The following is an 18,337-nucleotide window of genomic DNA, read 5'->3' as shown; positions in this document are numbered from 1 at the left end:
GGCTGCCAAAATGATTTGTTCGCGTTGGATACCACATAATTTGACAATGCTGGAAAAATTCTATCGCTATGCTGCAAAAGACGTCTTGGAGATCGTGACAAACAACGAAACATGGCTATATGCATATGAATCTGAAACTAAACAACAAACGACTTTCAAGACAAGCCAAATCCAAAAAAAAAATGTTTGCGCACGAAGCAAATGGTCGCTTGTTTTTCTGGAAATACTGGACATATCGTCACCGTTTAATTAGAGCAACGTCCAACGGTCAATTCTGAATTGTTTCCCAGAAGGGTTCGAAAATATCAGGGAAAACAATAGCAGAAGATGAGATGGGTCTCAATGATTTCTTCTTACTCCCGCAGATCAAAATTAAATTACGAGATCAACGTTTTTCTTACACGGCTATGTCATCTTGTATTAGCTCTGGTACATTTATGAGAATTTTAGGAAATATTTAGATTATTCTGTTATACTATTTAAAATGCCCGCACTAATTGTAAGTTTTGGATTGGTAAATCGGTTTTATTACTCTCTTATACATAAAAATAGACGAATATTCAGATCATAGTTAACCTGATCATAGTTTCTCTAAAAATCCTACAACTTCCATCCATCTCTTGTTGTGACTAGGGTAGGGGGGTTCGTTCAAAAGTTTTCTGGAAAATGATTATTTGACTAGTTTTTTAACACAGGCGAACTTAGGTTAGGTTAGGATATTTTATGCAAATTCTTCGCACGGTGATGTCATTTTTATTAGAAAAAGTAGTAATAAGGATTAGCCGAATACACATATACCTATACATAAAATTAAACAGCATAATTGCCTCTATAACATATTGAAATTTCATGGTGATCGGAGATGAGGGGTTAAACTGCATAATCACCAAAAGTTTTTTCACATCAAATATTTACTACAATTTTTGATATTTAGCGATGAAAAATGATAATAATATTCAAAAACCAAGTCAAGTATAGAAAATATGCACACATTTATGAAAATTTCAACAACAACCTACTAATATTGAAATTCAAAAGAAAATTGAATTTCTGTTACTAATATGAAGATAATTATGTTATGTAATTATCTTTATTAAGTGAATGTTAACAATAGCAAATCCGGGCGGAGTATACCGCTATCGTTATCGCTATACGTCGCTTGTAAACGGCACGTTCTCTCTATCTGAAAATGGGCATTGTTTCAAGAGTGATTGTCGCGGAAGTGTGACGTCTCCCACGCGCAAACCACACGCCATTGGCCAACTCCAAACCCCGTCCATTGGTCATTCCAATTGTGACGGATGACTCGGTTTTGTTGTCTGCCCTCTCGCTGACAGGTGGGATAATAACATTGTTGTTTGATGCTTCGTTTGCTTTGTTTCGGAACACAATGGCGAAACGAAAATATGTCTGGTCATTGCTAAATTGTTATACCCACTGGATTTATATATAAATTAAACCAAATTAATCCACTTACGAGTTTTGTCAAATAAGATTATTTTATATAGATCAGTTTGTATGTCAAATAACACTGGTCGACGAAATAAACCTTTTTGTAGTAACACAAGAATAAATAGCATATTGTTATAAAATGGACCTATACAAATATGAAAAAAATAATTGAAACACGTAATGTTTTATGTTACATTTATAGAACCATATTCATAGGTAGAATATTTAATATTTATCAAAAAAATAATTTCACGTTTTTTAAATCGTATATATTGACAAATATTTTTTATAGTTTACATCTAATAAACATGCCTCACATCTATTAAAAACAGATTCTTTAAAAATACTCACTGTAAATAACAATTGGCTCCACTTTTTCCTTTTATGAGGGGTTGACCAACAGTCATCACCCATCATGGCTGAATCCCATCGTCGTTGATACCCAATTTTCATTGTTCTAATATCTTGGTGAAACCTTTCATCCTGCAAATCACTGTCAGCTCCTAAATTTTCGGGAGGACAAAAAATGTCAGACTGGAATAGGAATTTCCAATGATATTCGAGCACCAAGGGATTTGTAGGCGTCTAGAAGCTCATCAACTAACTGTTGTTAGTTTGCATCTATATTGTTGCCCAAAAATTCCCTCACTATACTAACAAATATCTTTCAGGCTCTAAGTTCCTACCTAGTGAGCTTTTTTGTCATCGTCCAGAAATTTTCTTACTTGTGGCCCATTAAAAAATACAATTTTGCCATCAGTCAACTGGGGAAAGACTTCTCTAAGGTATTTGAATCCATCACCCTCTTTATCCACAGTATTTTTTCATCAATCCAAGTTTAATGTGAAGGCGAGACAGAAGGACATTTTTGGGATCCACTTCTTGCTTGCCAATTTTTTTTACATAGTTTTGATCTACTGCCAGACTGTCCCATAGACAAAGAAAACAGCAAGTTTCGTAACCCTTCCCCGAAATCCCATTAAATTCCAATCACCTTCAGGTACCCACATATCTGCCACTTATACTTCTTGTAGTTAATTTTGTCTAAGAACAAGCGAATATTTTCTCAAGTTTCTTTCATCTTCACAAAATGAGCAACTGATATAGACGATGATAACACTGCTTTTAAACTGTATTTAGACGAGTCAATAAATAGACCCCGCCATCACTGGGATTATGCTCAATATCAAGTTCCTTCATTAGACCATCAATATCCGTACACGCACACAACGAATTTTCTATACTGTAGAATGCGGAAAATGTAGCATTTGTTTTTTTAAAGATCGTAATTTTTGTCTCTTTGACTAACAAGTTCCTTTCCTTAAGACACGGGAAGCAAGAAGTTCAGACTGTTGCTTTGATAACCCCAAATCACGTACTAATTCATTCAACTCGCTTTGAACAATCAAATGTGGATCGCCGGAACTGGTAATTGAAGTAAAAATATGGTCGGTGCATTCTTCTTCGGGCTTCCTAATGATACGTTGTCTCCAGTATCTTCTAAAACAATATTTTGCGGATCTAAAGGGCGCAATCGGTACTGGTAAATCTTTGTTGTGGAGGTCTTATAGCAGAAGGCAAATTTGGATACTCGATCTTATGCTTTTCTTTCTTAGAAAAACCTTCAGTCTTTGTTAGACAAAAGTATCATTCGTCAAAATGGTTAGTAGGCCCCGCTATACCATTGGAATTTGAAAAGACATGCATTTTTTCTTTCCATTCATCCACTGCACCAATGACACGTTACAACTAACACAGCACGCGTGGAGGGTCCACTGGTCTTGGTCTCCAATTAAAGTACCAAAATATTTGAAATAGGATTTTTCCACATTCTCGGAAAATGTCTTGGCTTGCGATTTCACCATAAATTCTCCACAAATATAGCAAAATTTGTTTTACAACTGTACGTTTTTGTCTTTATAATCACTTTTTGCACTATGAACAGAGAACCTCTTACTATGAAACTCAACAGAATACTAATTTTTAATGTTATTTTTATCTTTATTATTCTGAATAATACAGTTCAGGTATTTTTTCGGCCCTAAAATTTACTGATATTAACCGCTCGTTTATAAAATTACCTACCGGTTAATGTAACCAGGGAGAAATAAGCCATTGAAAAGTGGTACGTGTTAAGGCTTAATAAATATTTATTTCTATTATTGGACAGGTATTTCCATTTTAAAGATAAAGGTCTTGCCTGGGTTACGAAAATCTTATCGGCCAGTGTAATTAGTTATATTGAAAAGTAGTTACAGCACCATTCTCTCAAAATTAAAGGAAGTTTTTTGGAAAATTGTCTTAGATCTATATTTTTTAACATTTCTTTGGTACTTCTACGTATACGAGGATTTTTTTATATGTATTTTCAATATCAATATATTCCATGTATGATTAGCTTTTCAAGTACTTCAACTTGCAAACATAACAGCTTTCAAATATTACGGAGATACCAAGACCAAGGAAAGTTACCAGAGGGTAAATTTATCTCTATGCTATATAGAAGCAGTCCTGGTGAACCAATAAGCCAATTGGCCAACGCAGTGTTTCAAAATAGAAGTACCAAAACCTCTGCATCTCGTGTTTCATGATTTCAAACTTAGAAAATAATGTTTTCTTATACCTAGTACCTTCAACGTAAAATAAAATGACATTATCAGAATTGAGCTATCTTCAAGCTAAATAGTAAATGGAGAAAAGTGAAAGAAAATAAGTAATTACTAAAACTACTACTATAAATATATTTATTATAATGAAAATAGTTATATTAAATCATTTCTAATTATAAGTAACATATAAGTACATAATGATTAAATAATATTTATATAAAATTATGGACGCTAATCTTAGAGTCGATTACGGTGAAGTGGTAGCACAATGAACAAACTACGATAAGTACTTAAACTCACTATATATACATCAACAAACAATATACAAAAAAATATGTGGAAAACTTGAAATCAACATTAGTTGCGCGTTGCTGTATCTTTAGGAGCAGCGTAGCTCCGCTGAGAAATAGGTGTTCGAGATCTTGTTAGTGTAAGTATGTTGGTTCTTCCTAAAACGTGTTACAGTATAAATACATATATCGGAGAGGATCAAGTTATGTGCATGCTATTAGGACAGTTAGGAGTTTGTAAAAGAAAGGGGCTTGGAATTTCCAAAAAAAGGGTGAATTGGAGTTCCTGAGGTCGAATAATTAACGTTTTATTGAGAAGAAATATATTATAATGTCGTGAGTGAATGTGTATTTTCACATGCGAGGCAGATGGCGTTGTCGCCACAAAATTCACAATAAATTGTTACCGGGAACTAAAGATGAAGCCAGAATGCCAGAATCGTCTAAAGTTACATTTTCAATGCTACTACCTCTCTGACCACGACAGACCATCCATTTCATCGTTTAGAATCAAAAAGTACCGTTTGATGGTGAAATGAACATTAATTTAGAGTCCAATTTCAGCTGAGCATTCATTGACGAGGATTTCTTGGGGATAGCATGAAGTTTTGGCACGAAGACAGCATGATAATGAGAATATAATTTGACTCCTTTCTCTCCAGTGCTTTTACGAATCAATGAGTATTGAAATGTAGTTAATTAAAAAGAGACAATCAAAGATAGAGCTTCCTATATAGGACTTTACGATGGGCCCAGCTCTAGCTTGGAAACCGTTATTGGCCCAGACATAGATAGATTTTTATATATTGTTGATAAAATTAAAGATTCATGTCAAATTTCTATTGATGCACTCTACTTATTAATGTACATAAAAATATTAGTTAAATAATTGAATATATAAAGAAATGATACTATTTTTATTATTGTATGTTTTATTGTATGAAAGAATTTTATTCATAAAAAATTATTACTTTTAATCTAAAAGATATCAATTATGGATAAGATAGGATAAGACTATAGGATGGCCGCGTTACTCCGAGTTCAGCCCGATTTGGGTGACTATAGGATGGCCGAGGTCGGGTTACTCAGAATTCTGCCAAGCCTGGCTGACTATAGAATGACCGGGGTTAAGTTACCCAGACTTCAACCAGGCTTAGGCCATTATTGGTTTTCCAAGGCCGAGTTTCCGAGCGTTGGCCCAAGCTAAGCCCCGTCGTTCAAGTCGGGGGGCTCCTACATGGGTTGGTAGGGAGAAAATCTTGGTGGAGGAACTTTCTGTAATATATTTCTTGTATGTCCCTTATCGGCGAGAGAACATATTGGCTGCATCTCTAATTCGTAAGCTTACTCTGAATAGAAAAAACGAGTTTATCCAATACAATGAGTGATCCTCAATTGAATCCTTTATTTTTCGTGAAGTTCGAATTGAGATTTCAAAAGCTTCTCACCGGCAAATATTTATTTTTCACTCGAAATCGAAATTTGGGGTCGAACTATTATTTTTTTTCATGAAGTAAGTATAAATAATTTCCCAAAATATATCAGTTTTTTCCATTTTTGTACATTATTTCTTTATCGTCCAGAAAACTAAATGAACAATTTCCTCGCCTAGCTATTAAAGAGAAACATTCCCATCAAGGACAGGAAATTTATAGTTCAGGAATAAAATTTAACTCATTCTAGGACAGTTTTAGAAAATGTCAAGGTGCTCTAGCCCGTTTTCTAAGAAATACATATATTTCTGAATATGAAATTTTATGCAAATTATATCATAATTAATTATTGTAAAGCGAAATCATAAATAGGGACCTAACTGATCTTCCTTTTGTGCAATTGGCAGATATTATTATGAACGACGGAAATTAGAATCTAACGATTTGTACACTTTAAACCTTTCCATAAATAGAGAGTTTCCATAAATATGACAAGAATTTTTATGGTTAGTACTTACAATTAAATCCTAGATTTGCCGATATTCCATTTAAGTTTATGGTCTAGTCAACCCGTATACATTGTAATGTAAAAGTTTAATCCACTTTTATGTCCTGAGGCCTTCCTAAATTATCTACTGAGAAAGTATACTGAGAATCATAACGACAGGATCGTATTTGAAATAATTATCGTTTCTTTATTAGTAACACAATCGAAGACATATTAGCGAAGCTCAAGTGAGAGAGTGGAAAAACGAATTACAAAATAAAATCCTCGAGAAACAAAAAGTATCAAAGAAAACAAAGAAAAATAAAGATAGACAATATTGTTGTTATGGATGAATCAAGTAAGAAACTGAAAGAGACAAGTATAACCAAATTGGGAGTACAATAGCTAAAGAAGTAAAATATTGTATTTATATATTTAATGTTACTATTCAGAAACACCTTCAATCTGATGTTTAAATACTTATAATAAAATTCGTTCATTATATTATAAAAATTAACATTTGTTATTCGTTGTCAAACATGATAGAAACAATACAGTTTCATACAAGACGTATTCAATTTATAGAAATATCAAGTAATGAACGATTAGTCTTTCAGTTTCATTAGACAACTTATTGAGAAAACTAATCTTCGAATCTGATAATCTGGTCGATATGTGATTCCAAGTTTACCAATTTGATGGGAAAGCGCTACTAAAATCTGTAGAAGATGTTCAAATTCAACAACTAACTACCAAGCATGTCTAAGATATGTTCAATTGAAAATGGATTATCTGGAAACATCTGGTTTTACATTGCTGTGTTAAAAAAATATACTGTAGCTATGAAATACTATACCCCCAATGTAGCATCATATTTCCTCTAATTAAAATTAATTTGATCTGATACAATATTTAATAAGACCCTATACTATAACACAGACAGTGTGTTGCACCCTATCAAATTCTGTATTTAGTTTTTCTCTATATTACTTCGTCCCATTATTGTGCATCCCCAGACAAAAAGGAATTCGAGACACGATTCCATTACTTGTTCAACTGAACTCTTCCTCTTCATCAGAAAATATGGTTTTAACATAAGAGGCCAGCTCCAAGAGTGGACATTAGACAGTCCAATACTTCATATTAGACCATATACTGTACGCATCCTTCTATATCTACGCATCAGACTAATACTTTCGTTTACTTGTGGGCTACTAATACGGTCTGTATAAGCTAGACGGTTTAATCATGCTATAATCACTCTACGATATCCAACGAAATCTTTGTGTCTATAAACTATAAAAATCTGTTGATCCTGATGAAAACTTGAAATGAAAAATCTCGCTAAAGCGGGGGAAGACAAGCCCTTCATGGGACCCAAACCCTTCTGTAGTATCATCTAGAAAAAGCATTGGAAAGAAGCTAGATTGGAGCAAAACCAATTATTGGGACAACTTACAGGAGCTGAGACAGGTAAAGACTTTCCTGGGAAGAGACCCACTGACACCCTGTCACTTCAATAGATGCCCGAAGGCGCTAGACTTAGCTGATATTATATCAAAATATATGAATGTCAGCTAAATTCATGATTTGATGTCATTTTGTTAATGTTTCATCTTTCAATTTTCAAACATCCGTAATAGATACAAAAACAAATTTGAATAATCTGTATGTAAGTAACAACATGCCTATTTTCGAAATATCTCGCTCAATCTTGGACTGAAGCCATAAAGTTCTTTGATAGAAAGACTCCATTTTGAACAATATTTTCCTGAGATAAAGATTCAATCCTGTTTTTATTTCCTTAAAGTTTCTACAACCCAAGTAGGTATACTGGAAGTAGTGACTAAACACCAAATGGCAACAAGATCGTGGGATCTGTTTCTATAGTACCGATTCGACTAGGGTTCTATAAAATAAATACCCAAAGTCCAAAGAATGAATAGAAATATTAAAAAATCTTGCGTTCGTAAAGTTGTCCACATTTATATAGACCAATTGTCACAATGAAACATTTGAGTTCAACATTTCTGGTTTAGTTGATTGATGCCGAAGTTTATGTTGGAAAGGAATGTGTCTGCTTGATTAACACTCGATTTATGAGTGTCCATCCTATCTTTTACTTCAAATAAATCTACGAAATATCCTGTTTATAATTATAAATGAGTGTTATTTGAATTGAATTGTAACTGATGCGAAATCCTTAATTTTTCTATATCTTATCGCTTGTATATTTCATTATTATATGAAATTAGAACGGACTGAAGAAGAAGAAGAAGAAGAAGACAATCTTTCTCGGTAAATTTTCACTCTGCATTTAATTTTAAATTAATACACTCCGGTTCTGATAGACATAACGACAATAAATTCAGTTTTTGATAGTCAACACCGATGGGTTGAATTCATTTTAGACTATTTATGAACATAGTTCAGCTATAGAAAGTATATTTTATTATTTAGAATGGATTAGTCGGTACTTTGAAGAATTTTCCATTTGCACAAATGTCCATATTCATTTTATAGTAACGGGACAGCAATAAGAAAAAAATCTTTCTAAATTAGTTGCTACATTGCATTTTTTAAGCGTAAAATCGAATCAAAATAAATTGACACTAACTACATCATATTCTATTTATTGAATCATAAGAAAAGGTGATAAAAACTTTCAATTTATCTATCCTAATAAAACTTGCGAAAAAATTTTTAATGGTAATATCAAATAAATGTTTAGATGATTGATTTAATTTTTTCCCTCCTAGTTTTAGTTCTTTCTCTTTATTACTGCGTATTAGTAAATAATGCAAAGTTAAGCAACTATGGTATAAGGTCATTCTGTTCCATTTCGGCAACGACCGACCCACACAAAATCAGTTTTCAATGTACCCTTCGCATCGACAAATTCATTCATCTAATTTAAGTTGTCCAGAGGGCGTCTATAGTTTATTCAATAGGGGACCTCGTATTCTACATATACTTTCCACTCTCTGTTCTCTGGACGACGAGGCTATCAAAAGAGCAAGGAGTTGACCTGAATGCAGATCTGAGGTCCCTGTAAAATATGCAACACGAACAACAGCGGCGTGGTTGAAAGAACTTTAGAAATGTTGTTCGTTAGTAATACTATTTCAATCAATAATGTATATTAACATAGTAAAACAAATGGATGTTTAGTAAAGTGAAGAGATCGATGTAAATTTATAGGAAATCAAACAGTTTAGTTTGTTCAGTAAAACCAATTAATACCAATCGAGTAGATTTGAAATTACCAATGACGTAAAATTAGTTGTTTTTGGTTATTTTTTTATTATTGAATAAAATGAAATGGTTTAGAAACTACTGTGGCCACTCAAATCCAAGTTGATTTTTGGCCTCGCCAGCAAGTTCATTCCTTCTTCTTACATAGCCCAGCCACTAATTCTTCTACTTTTCATCACAGCCACAATATCTAGTGGTCTGTACCGGTCCCTGTGTTTTCTGTTTTTTAGTATTCTCCATTCTCCCCCTTCGAAAACTGGCCCATATATACTCCTTAGTATTTCATTTTCAAATGTTATTAACTTCTTCTGGGCGTGTTTTGTTAGTGTCTAAACCTCAGCTCCATACAGTAAAGCTGTCCGTATAATGACTGTATATATTCTTATTTTTGTAGTTTTTGGTAGCAGTTTACTTTTAAGTAATTTCGATAGGCTCCAAAACCATCTACTGGCTCCATTTAACCTCATCTTTATTTCTTCTTCTATTTTATTGTTGCTGTTCATAGTAAATCGTCAGTAATTTTAGAGCTGTATCCCATAACGTCAAGAGTTGAATGATTATGCTCTGCAGCTCTTCCCACTTACATATATTCAGTCTTATCCTCATTTACCTCCAATCCTACTTTTCGTACTGCTTCTAAGAATACTAGCGCTACTACTTTCAGGTCACTCTTACTGTCTTCTGTTAAAGCTATATCATCAGCATAATATTTATTTTCCCTTCAATATTCGTTCCTCCTAGAATAGCTTCAGTTGTTTTCAAAGCTTTTTAGAGTAAGATTGAACAGAAGCTGTTATACACATGGAACAAAAAGAAGAAGAGAGCAGTAATACTACGGCAATGTACTGCAAAGATCCTAGAAAATATGTATTATCATGTGCAAGCTAACTGGGCAAGAAGAGATTGGTATTGCAGCAATAGACTAGCCAACTCAAAGCCCAGATCTAAATCGTTTTGAGCATATTGGTGATTAGCTTTTTTCGAAATTTGGCCGACCAGACTGAAAAGTGGCATGAGGAGATCAGCCAAAGCTGGATAAAAATCATTGGTACTTATTATTGGCTCTGTATAACCGTACTGACCTAACCTAAATTTAGATAGCGAATACTATTAAAATACGTAACAGAAAGTTAAGTTAAGAAAACATTCATAGTGTCCTGCGTTCTATGTCCACTAGGTTGAGAAGTGTTTTCGAAAATGAAGGTGCTAGGATTTATTAAAAAGTTGATTCCTTTATATCTTGTGTCCCGGGGTCAATTATTATTGTATCAACTTACTTTTCACCAAATTTCCTGTTTCAAACCTCTGTAAACAATATCGTGCATTTCTTATAACAAAATTAGAGTCAAATTAAAAAAATTGATAATATAGAAAAATTTTAGAGGTGTTTTTTTGACGTGCAGTTTATATAATATCTATCAATCGTTGAATTAGGAAAAATTTATCGTTGACGTAACGCCACTGTTGCATTCGATTGTCGGAAAGCTCTTTGTCGACTTTTATGTTTTGTTGTTTGCTTTTTCTTTACGTCGGTTTTGATTTCATCAAAATTAAATTTGCATGTATCGAGGGTATCGTCAAACGAAAGTTAGCTTATTTTCAAAGCTGTCGCCAGATGAAACTAATAAAAGAAAATTTCATTATTTAAGTAATGGAAGAACGAAAAATGTGATTTCTGTACGCATTTAATCGTACCCCTCGGTACAAAACTGTTGAAGTGAATTGTGTGCCGTAACAATCACAAAAAAGTATCTATATTGATGGAGATGTCGTTGTTACTTTAGTAACAGCTCCAAAGTGGTAACTTTTCTGGAATTCCTAAAGCATCATATGAATTCTTATCTGGTTACAATTAATCTTTGAAAATTGTTTTGATTCCAATAGAAAAGCAAAATAATCTCAAGAACTTATGAAAATACGAACCCTTAGAAGCTGCTTCTATCATCTTTGGTTAATGATACATAAAGATGGATTCATGAAGACATGATTGCTATTAATCTTTAAGGGCAGAGTAGAATACACAACTGGACGAGTTTTAGAAATTCTTCTTCAGTAAAAATTATCACTTTAATTTGAGGTATCCGTTTTACCTGTGTTATCGTTGAGACCAAAATAGGTTTCAAAATGGCTGTATTTGAAATTTTAGTGGTGTTATTTCCATTTATTCTTAGTGGTTTCATATGATTGGTGATTAATAAGACTGGTCTTGGTCGTGGCCTAAAAGAAAACAAAATAAAGACTAAAACTAGCTAAAGGATTTTAAGACCAAAATCAAATATTAAGATTGATGCAACATTATGACGCTTACGGTATTATTACTTAAAAATGAAAGGTCAGTGCATGAATAGATAATCCTGTTGAGGGATATAAGGGAACGGTCTCTTTGGTTTAAGTGTTGTAATGTTGAAATGTTTGTGAATGAGTTCAGTATTGGTGCTTCCAAAGAAATGAGTGTCAGTTTTGTCCCAAATGTGCCCCAACTAGAATCGGACAGTAATCAAGATGTATTTCTTATAAAATTTCTTATAGTAAGATCAAGGTCTAAGCTGTACCAAGACCATGGATTATTAGTCTTGTTTCGCTCATCACTTCAAATGATATTTCATTGATGGTATATGGAATAGGAAAAAAATTATACAAACTACAGAAAATATTCATTCAATTAAACATTTAAAATATAATCATTCCACTAACTGGAAGGTTACTAACAATTTACTAACTATTATTTCACTTTATATTTCATTTGGTACCTGGATAGTCTTGTACTGCTGGCAACGTATCTTCAATTTTCACTGCTCCACTGTGACTTCTTCCCTCCAGAGCATTGTAGAGCCTTCTGTGTCTAGTTATAGCTAATTTCGTCTCTTAAGGACATCCAGAATAATAGTTTAATGGTTACCCAATAAATGGATTCGTTTACCAATAATTGTTTCCATTATATTAAGTTATCATCGGCGCTGTGAGTCAGTTTGGAACTTTAAAATCATAAGGTGCTGCTGAGGAATGCAATTTTTATTTGTTTCTTGTACAGAAAATGTACCCTACTCAGTTTTACCGTTTTTTTTTTTTGTAAAAACCGGAAAAACCAAATTGGATAACTTTTGCATTGTCCGTCTTGCGTCAGTGAGAATAGTACTGGTTCAACAGAAAAACAAAATGAACTTCTTGAAACCAAACTAATACAACAAATATAACAATTGCTGACCCAGAATACAGCAAAACTGATATAGAAAGCGCCATCTATTTATAAGGAAGAGAAATAGAACAAGTCGAACTATTTTTTATTTTGGCAGCATTGCAAGACATCGAAAAAAAATAGGCATGGCAAGAAACGTTTTTAAGACAATATTAAATATGTTCTTCAACAAATATCTCAAGAACAGCAAAACTAATAATAATGGAGGAATTCAGTGCAGCACATAATATTAGTAAGAAACTATGAAAAAACTGAAATATGTATCGATGTATAAATATAAAATAGATTTAAGGAAGAATATTTCAATCGGCTGTTGACTAATTTTTATGCGTCTTTTATTTTCTCTATAATATTTTTAATGAATGCATATTTAATATAATAAAACGATGAATATTCTCTTTTGTATAAATTTTACATTGATAGCTGGGTGATAAATTTTGAAGCTAAGTATCTTCATTCGAATAAAAATCAATACTTTATATGACAATATTTTCAAATAACTGAATTTTTAATTAAAATCAGATGAAATTATGGTGTCGATGAATTTTATTATTCATTTTTAAAACAGTCGATAAATAATTACTATGATACTAATTAACATAATTATCAAGAGTATTATAAAGGTCATCCTTTATATTAAACACTCTGAAGGAGAGAAATTTTTCAAAAAATTTGAGTGAATGTAATTATTCTATACATGTTTTGCATTATATTTTTATTTTTTAAAATAAAAATTTCAAATATTTTAACCAATTTTTTGGTAACTTAATGTTTAAAAACAGAAAATACTTGACCCTAACAATTTGTGATACAGTATCGGAATTTGGAAACGTAAAACATTCTTTGCAAATAAAGCAAAAGAAAAAAAAAACATTTCAACTGCTGTATTTGTATATCTAAATCTTTATTATCAAATTCATACCTGTCTTTATTCTCACTACACTGTGTAATTTAATTGTCTTGATTCGCCCATGGTTGAAAGGACGCCATATTTCTATTTATTTATAGAAATTTATCAATTTAATGAATCTCACCAAACGACGTCACTGCTTATCGCAGACAGTCTGGCAGGAATATTTCGAAGAAATTGTGTACAACTTCGGACAATAGAAATGCATTTATGTTTACGATTCCATGTTTTCATTGGTAAACAGTGGAGATGATGAGTCCACGTAGACTGATGGTTTGTTAGATGTTTACTGAATTTTATATGGGAAGTAAACTTTATGTTTCATTTCTCAATTTGGTATGAGTGTCGTGCATATTTATGAAATATTAATTTTTCCTCTGAAAATATACTTTTAGCGACACTTGCCACAAAAAACGGAAAAAAAACAAGAAACATAGTCGTTGGAGCAAAAGTGGTTATTAAAAAGCCATACATAGTGTCACGTCTATTTATTAGAATATTAGATACACAATCCACGTTTTCATTTAATTTCCCTTCTTGAAATTTAACAACATGTCCATAATTTTTTTTCTACTAGTTTTGTCATAATATGAGAGCCATTTTATTTCTCGAAGACATTGTTGCTCTTTATAGGGTTCGAAAAATTCTCTTAAAAATATCCCTCCATCCAATTTCAACTTGCAATACAACATTTCAACTTAACAACTCAAGTAACAATGCAGTACCGCGGCAGACTGACGGTTTGCAAACAAATTGGGCACCAAAACGTATCAGCCAATCAATTTAATATTCGCCATTTGTCGTTCTCCTTTTTTTCTAAATAATCAAATAAGTTTACACCGAAGGAATTCACTCTATTTAGTTTACATGTGGTTCTTAAACGATTACCAAAATGTGTGTCCCCAAATTCTTGAGTGAAAACAAACCATACGCATACTGTTAGGCAACCAAAATTCGGTTGCTATTCAAATTAACTTCGAGGACGATTCATTTAGTATAGATACTAATCCAAAAACATTAATCATGACAACGTAGCATAGGCGAGAAAAAATTTTTGATTTCTCGAAAACACGATTCTCAAATGAAGTATACCTACTGCATCTTTGTTTCTACAGTATAATTGTGTAGCAAACCATATGTATTCCGACATTTGTTTAAATGTTTAATGCAAGCGAGCTTATGGATGTCTTTCGAGATTCTTTAATGAAAAGAAATCATAGATCGCCTTCTGCTAGGTAACCAAAAGAGGGCTACGATTTAAATTAGCTTCGAGGCTTGAATACACCGAGCTTTTTATCAGTATTAAGCTATCGTGACACCCAAGACTTTCTATTTTTCATACTCGTTTGATTTGCTTAGCATTTGACGTCTCAAGTACTTTTATTAGAATAGTTACAGTAAATAACGATTTTGAATTTTCAGCATCATCCGTGTTCATAAAATAATTTCTAAAAGCAAAGATCCGATTACAGATATCATCCTTTTAAATTTTCAGAATAATGTGACTTTTCTTAGGTATTTTAAAATATCATGTTAAATTAACACTCGTTGTCCTTTTTCTCCCAATAGTTGAAACAGTTTTTTTAGTAGTAGTATATAAACTTACTTTTTAGCTTACCTTTCTCGTAGGTTATTTTTTCGCTACATAACTTGTCTTATCCTTATCCACGGCAGAACATGCGAAACTTTACAAGAAAGAAACAGCTGAAATATGAAGATTGTTGTTTGATTTCACACTCAATATTACTGAAACATAAAAAATTATATTTATCTTCTAACATCTTTTCTTAACACAATCAAAAACGAAATATTGAAATGATACTTAAAACCAGTTAAAGGCTTCCCATGGCGCAACAAGATAAACAATTAATTTGAAAAGATTTACGGTAATTGTCTCAAGTATTCGGTGTCGTTAATTGTTATGGGAATAAACAATACAAAAAATTTCCAGACAAATACTTGAGATTCTCTGGTCCACACAACATAAATACCGCGTAAGATTATCATCAGTGAATATATATATGAACTTTATAGTTACGCATTGAGCTAAGAGCAGCTCGGTTAATCAAACTGTAGAAAATAAACAATAATTCCATATTTAAATACAATAACTTTATAAAGTAACGATTTTTATAAATAAAACAACATTATTTGAACTTCCACCCTTCTAAAAAAGATAGTCGAAGAATAGTGTCTGATCATTAATCCTACTCCTTCCATAATATGGGAGAGTTTCATGTTCCAAAGATTTTATTTTCTATTTCATATGCCGCCAAGTGTTATGCTCTGGAGTTCGCTAGTTCATATAGACTGTGGATAGAGTTTCGTCCTCTACATGCTCCATTCTCTGCTTATCCTAGCGTCTATAGATTGAGGCGGTCTCAACATGACTGCTGTTAATATTCGTCGATTGTTCATCGATAGATTGATACATTCAATAGATCTTCGATTATGGCTAACCTAGAGGAGCTCTTCCTGTTTCAATCCTCGTATATTATTCCAATCCGACAGAGAATTTGAGGTCCTACAAAAGATTTATCGGCCCCTACTTTAGCAAGTCAATCCACTGTTCCATTCCCCTCCATTTCAGTGTGTATGGGAACCTATTGGAGGTAAAAGTAAGGAAAAGGGATGAATGAGTTAGAAGCACAAAAACCAAAGTCTCTCTAATTTTATATCTACTCATTAAATATACGAAGACAACTATTCTTAAAAATGTTTAATTTTTCAACCCACTTGTCAATTGCAAAAGATTGTTCATGATATTTACAAAAAGAAATAAACAGATGCTTTATTGACTATGTGCTTAGGTAGGCATTGAATTACAGACTATCAAGGAAACGTGATATAAAATTAATTGATTTTATACTATTGAGGACCTTGCTGAATGCATAGATTTCTCTTTGTTTGCAATACTAATACCAAAATCGTACGGATTAAGAAAGGTGAATCTGTATTTCGGATAATATCGACTGTTTGATGATGGACAAGTCGAGAAGGGATTCTTATTGCGTCTTTAATCTCGTGATAGAGATCTCATAACAGTGAAAATACATTCACTTCAATAAGAAGATTCTGTATTTATAGCAGATATCAGAAATAAAATGCAGAAGCTTGAGGACTGAAGAAATAGTAAATTTATAAAAATAGAAGAAGCTTCTAATGAAACTAAAATGATGATCAAACGTTGTAAACAACAGTGTCAAATTATAGATGAAATGAAAAGCAAAGACGAAACAGTGGAAATAGTAAAGACATACGATTATCTAGAAAATTGATTGATAGGCAAGATAGAAGTAGAAATAACAAAAAGATTGTCAATTTAAGTGAAAATTGGAGATTGAGAAAGATTAAAGTGAAGATGGTACGATTCAGATAAAACACCTAAGAAAAATGACAGGTACAAACGTAAATAAATAACAAAACAAGAGCTAATGATAAGAAAAATAAAGAGAAAATTGTTGAATTTGTATATATACGTATGCACAATCGAAGCTAAGTCGCAAGAAAAGTGATGAAAGTAAAAGTAAGAGAAGAAGAGATAGACTTAGAAGAAAGTAGATAGATCCAATAACAGAGATCCCCATAGAGGAAAGTTCCAAGGGCCAAAACTTGGCCCAAGCTTGGCCCAGGCTTGGCCCAACTATGTAGAACTCTGGGCCAAGCCTGGCTTACAAGCTTGGTCTTGGTAAAACTCTGGAGTGATAACGATAGGCCAATCTTGGTCGCCAAGACTGGGCCAAGCTTAAATGCCAGAGCTGGGCCAAGCTTAACTGCCAGGACAGAAATACCAAGACTTATTAATTACATAACTTTTTCTTCTTTATCTCTATTAATTTTTTATTCAATATGATTTTTTTGATTTTAAGAATAAACATAACATAAATTTTTATATTTTATCTTACTTTTACTGTAATTAATAACATAATAATAATATCAGTTAATTAGTTAAATAAAAATATTCAATAACTCCAAAATACAAATCTCCAAATTATGATTATTAAACGCTTGTAGATTGCGCAAGTCTGTATTACTATCGTTAACCTAACTCATAAAGCTGATGTTCACACTTAAATTATTTAATCTTTGCCCGAAGATACGCATCAGACATGGTTACTTTTAGCAGTAATAAATAATAAAAAATGTGTGATAAGACACACACACACTGAATAAACTAAAAATCGGATTGATCAGACCCATAATAAAAAAAGTATGGCTGCCGACGGGGTGTTGGACGAAAATACTCAAACCACACCGTATGTGACCGAACAGCCAAAGCTTGGATCCCCAATGAATGGCTAAGGCTGGGATATCCAGGCTTGGCCCAAGCTTGGGTAATCATTGGTATGGCCAAGTTTGGGTCAACCAACCTTGGCCCGAGCCTGGGTTGACAATCAATGGCCAAGGCTGGGTATCCCAGCCTTGGCCCGAGCTTGGGTAATCATTGGTATAGCCGAAACTGAGTTAAGTAGCCTGGCCCACGCATGGCCCAATACAGGTACGCCGAATCTAGGCTTCCCAGGACTAGCCCAGGCTTGGCCCCTTTGTCAACTCTGGGGTTTCCTATATGGGTAGAAGAAAAAAACCTGAAATTAAATGAATTAGAAGACAGAAAATAATGGAAATATGAAAAAGGAAGGAATGATAATAACAATATTATCCAAAACTGTATTATGGTAGAATGTATTGGTATATTTAGATAATT

General features: G+C 32.9%; 1 protein-coding gene across 2 annotated transcripts in view; it reads left to right on the top strand.

Moving 5' to 3' along the window:
- Nucleotides 1-18,337, top strand: part of LOC130447798 (transcription factor SOX-13) — a 228,878-nt gene that overhangs the window by 93,256 nt on the left and 117,285 nt on the right. The window lies entirely within an intron of this gene.

The sequence above is a fragment of the Diorhabda sublineata genome, chromosome 8 (assembly GCF_026230105.1).
Source record: "Diorhabda sublineata isolate icDioSubl1.1 chromosome 8, icDioSubl1.1, whole genome shotgun sequence".
Classification (NCBI taxonomy): domain Eukaryota; kingdom Metazoa; phylum Arthropoda; class Insecta; order Coleoptera; family Chrysomelidae; genus Diorhabda; species Diorhabda sublineata.
This window is presented reverse-complemented; position numbering and strand designations above follow the sequence as displayed.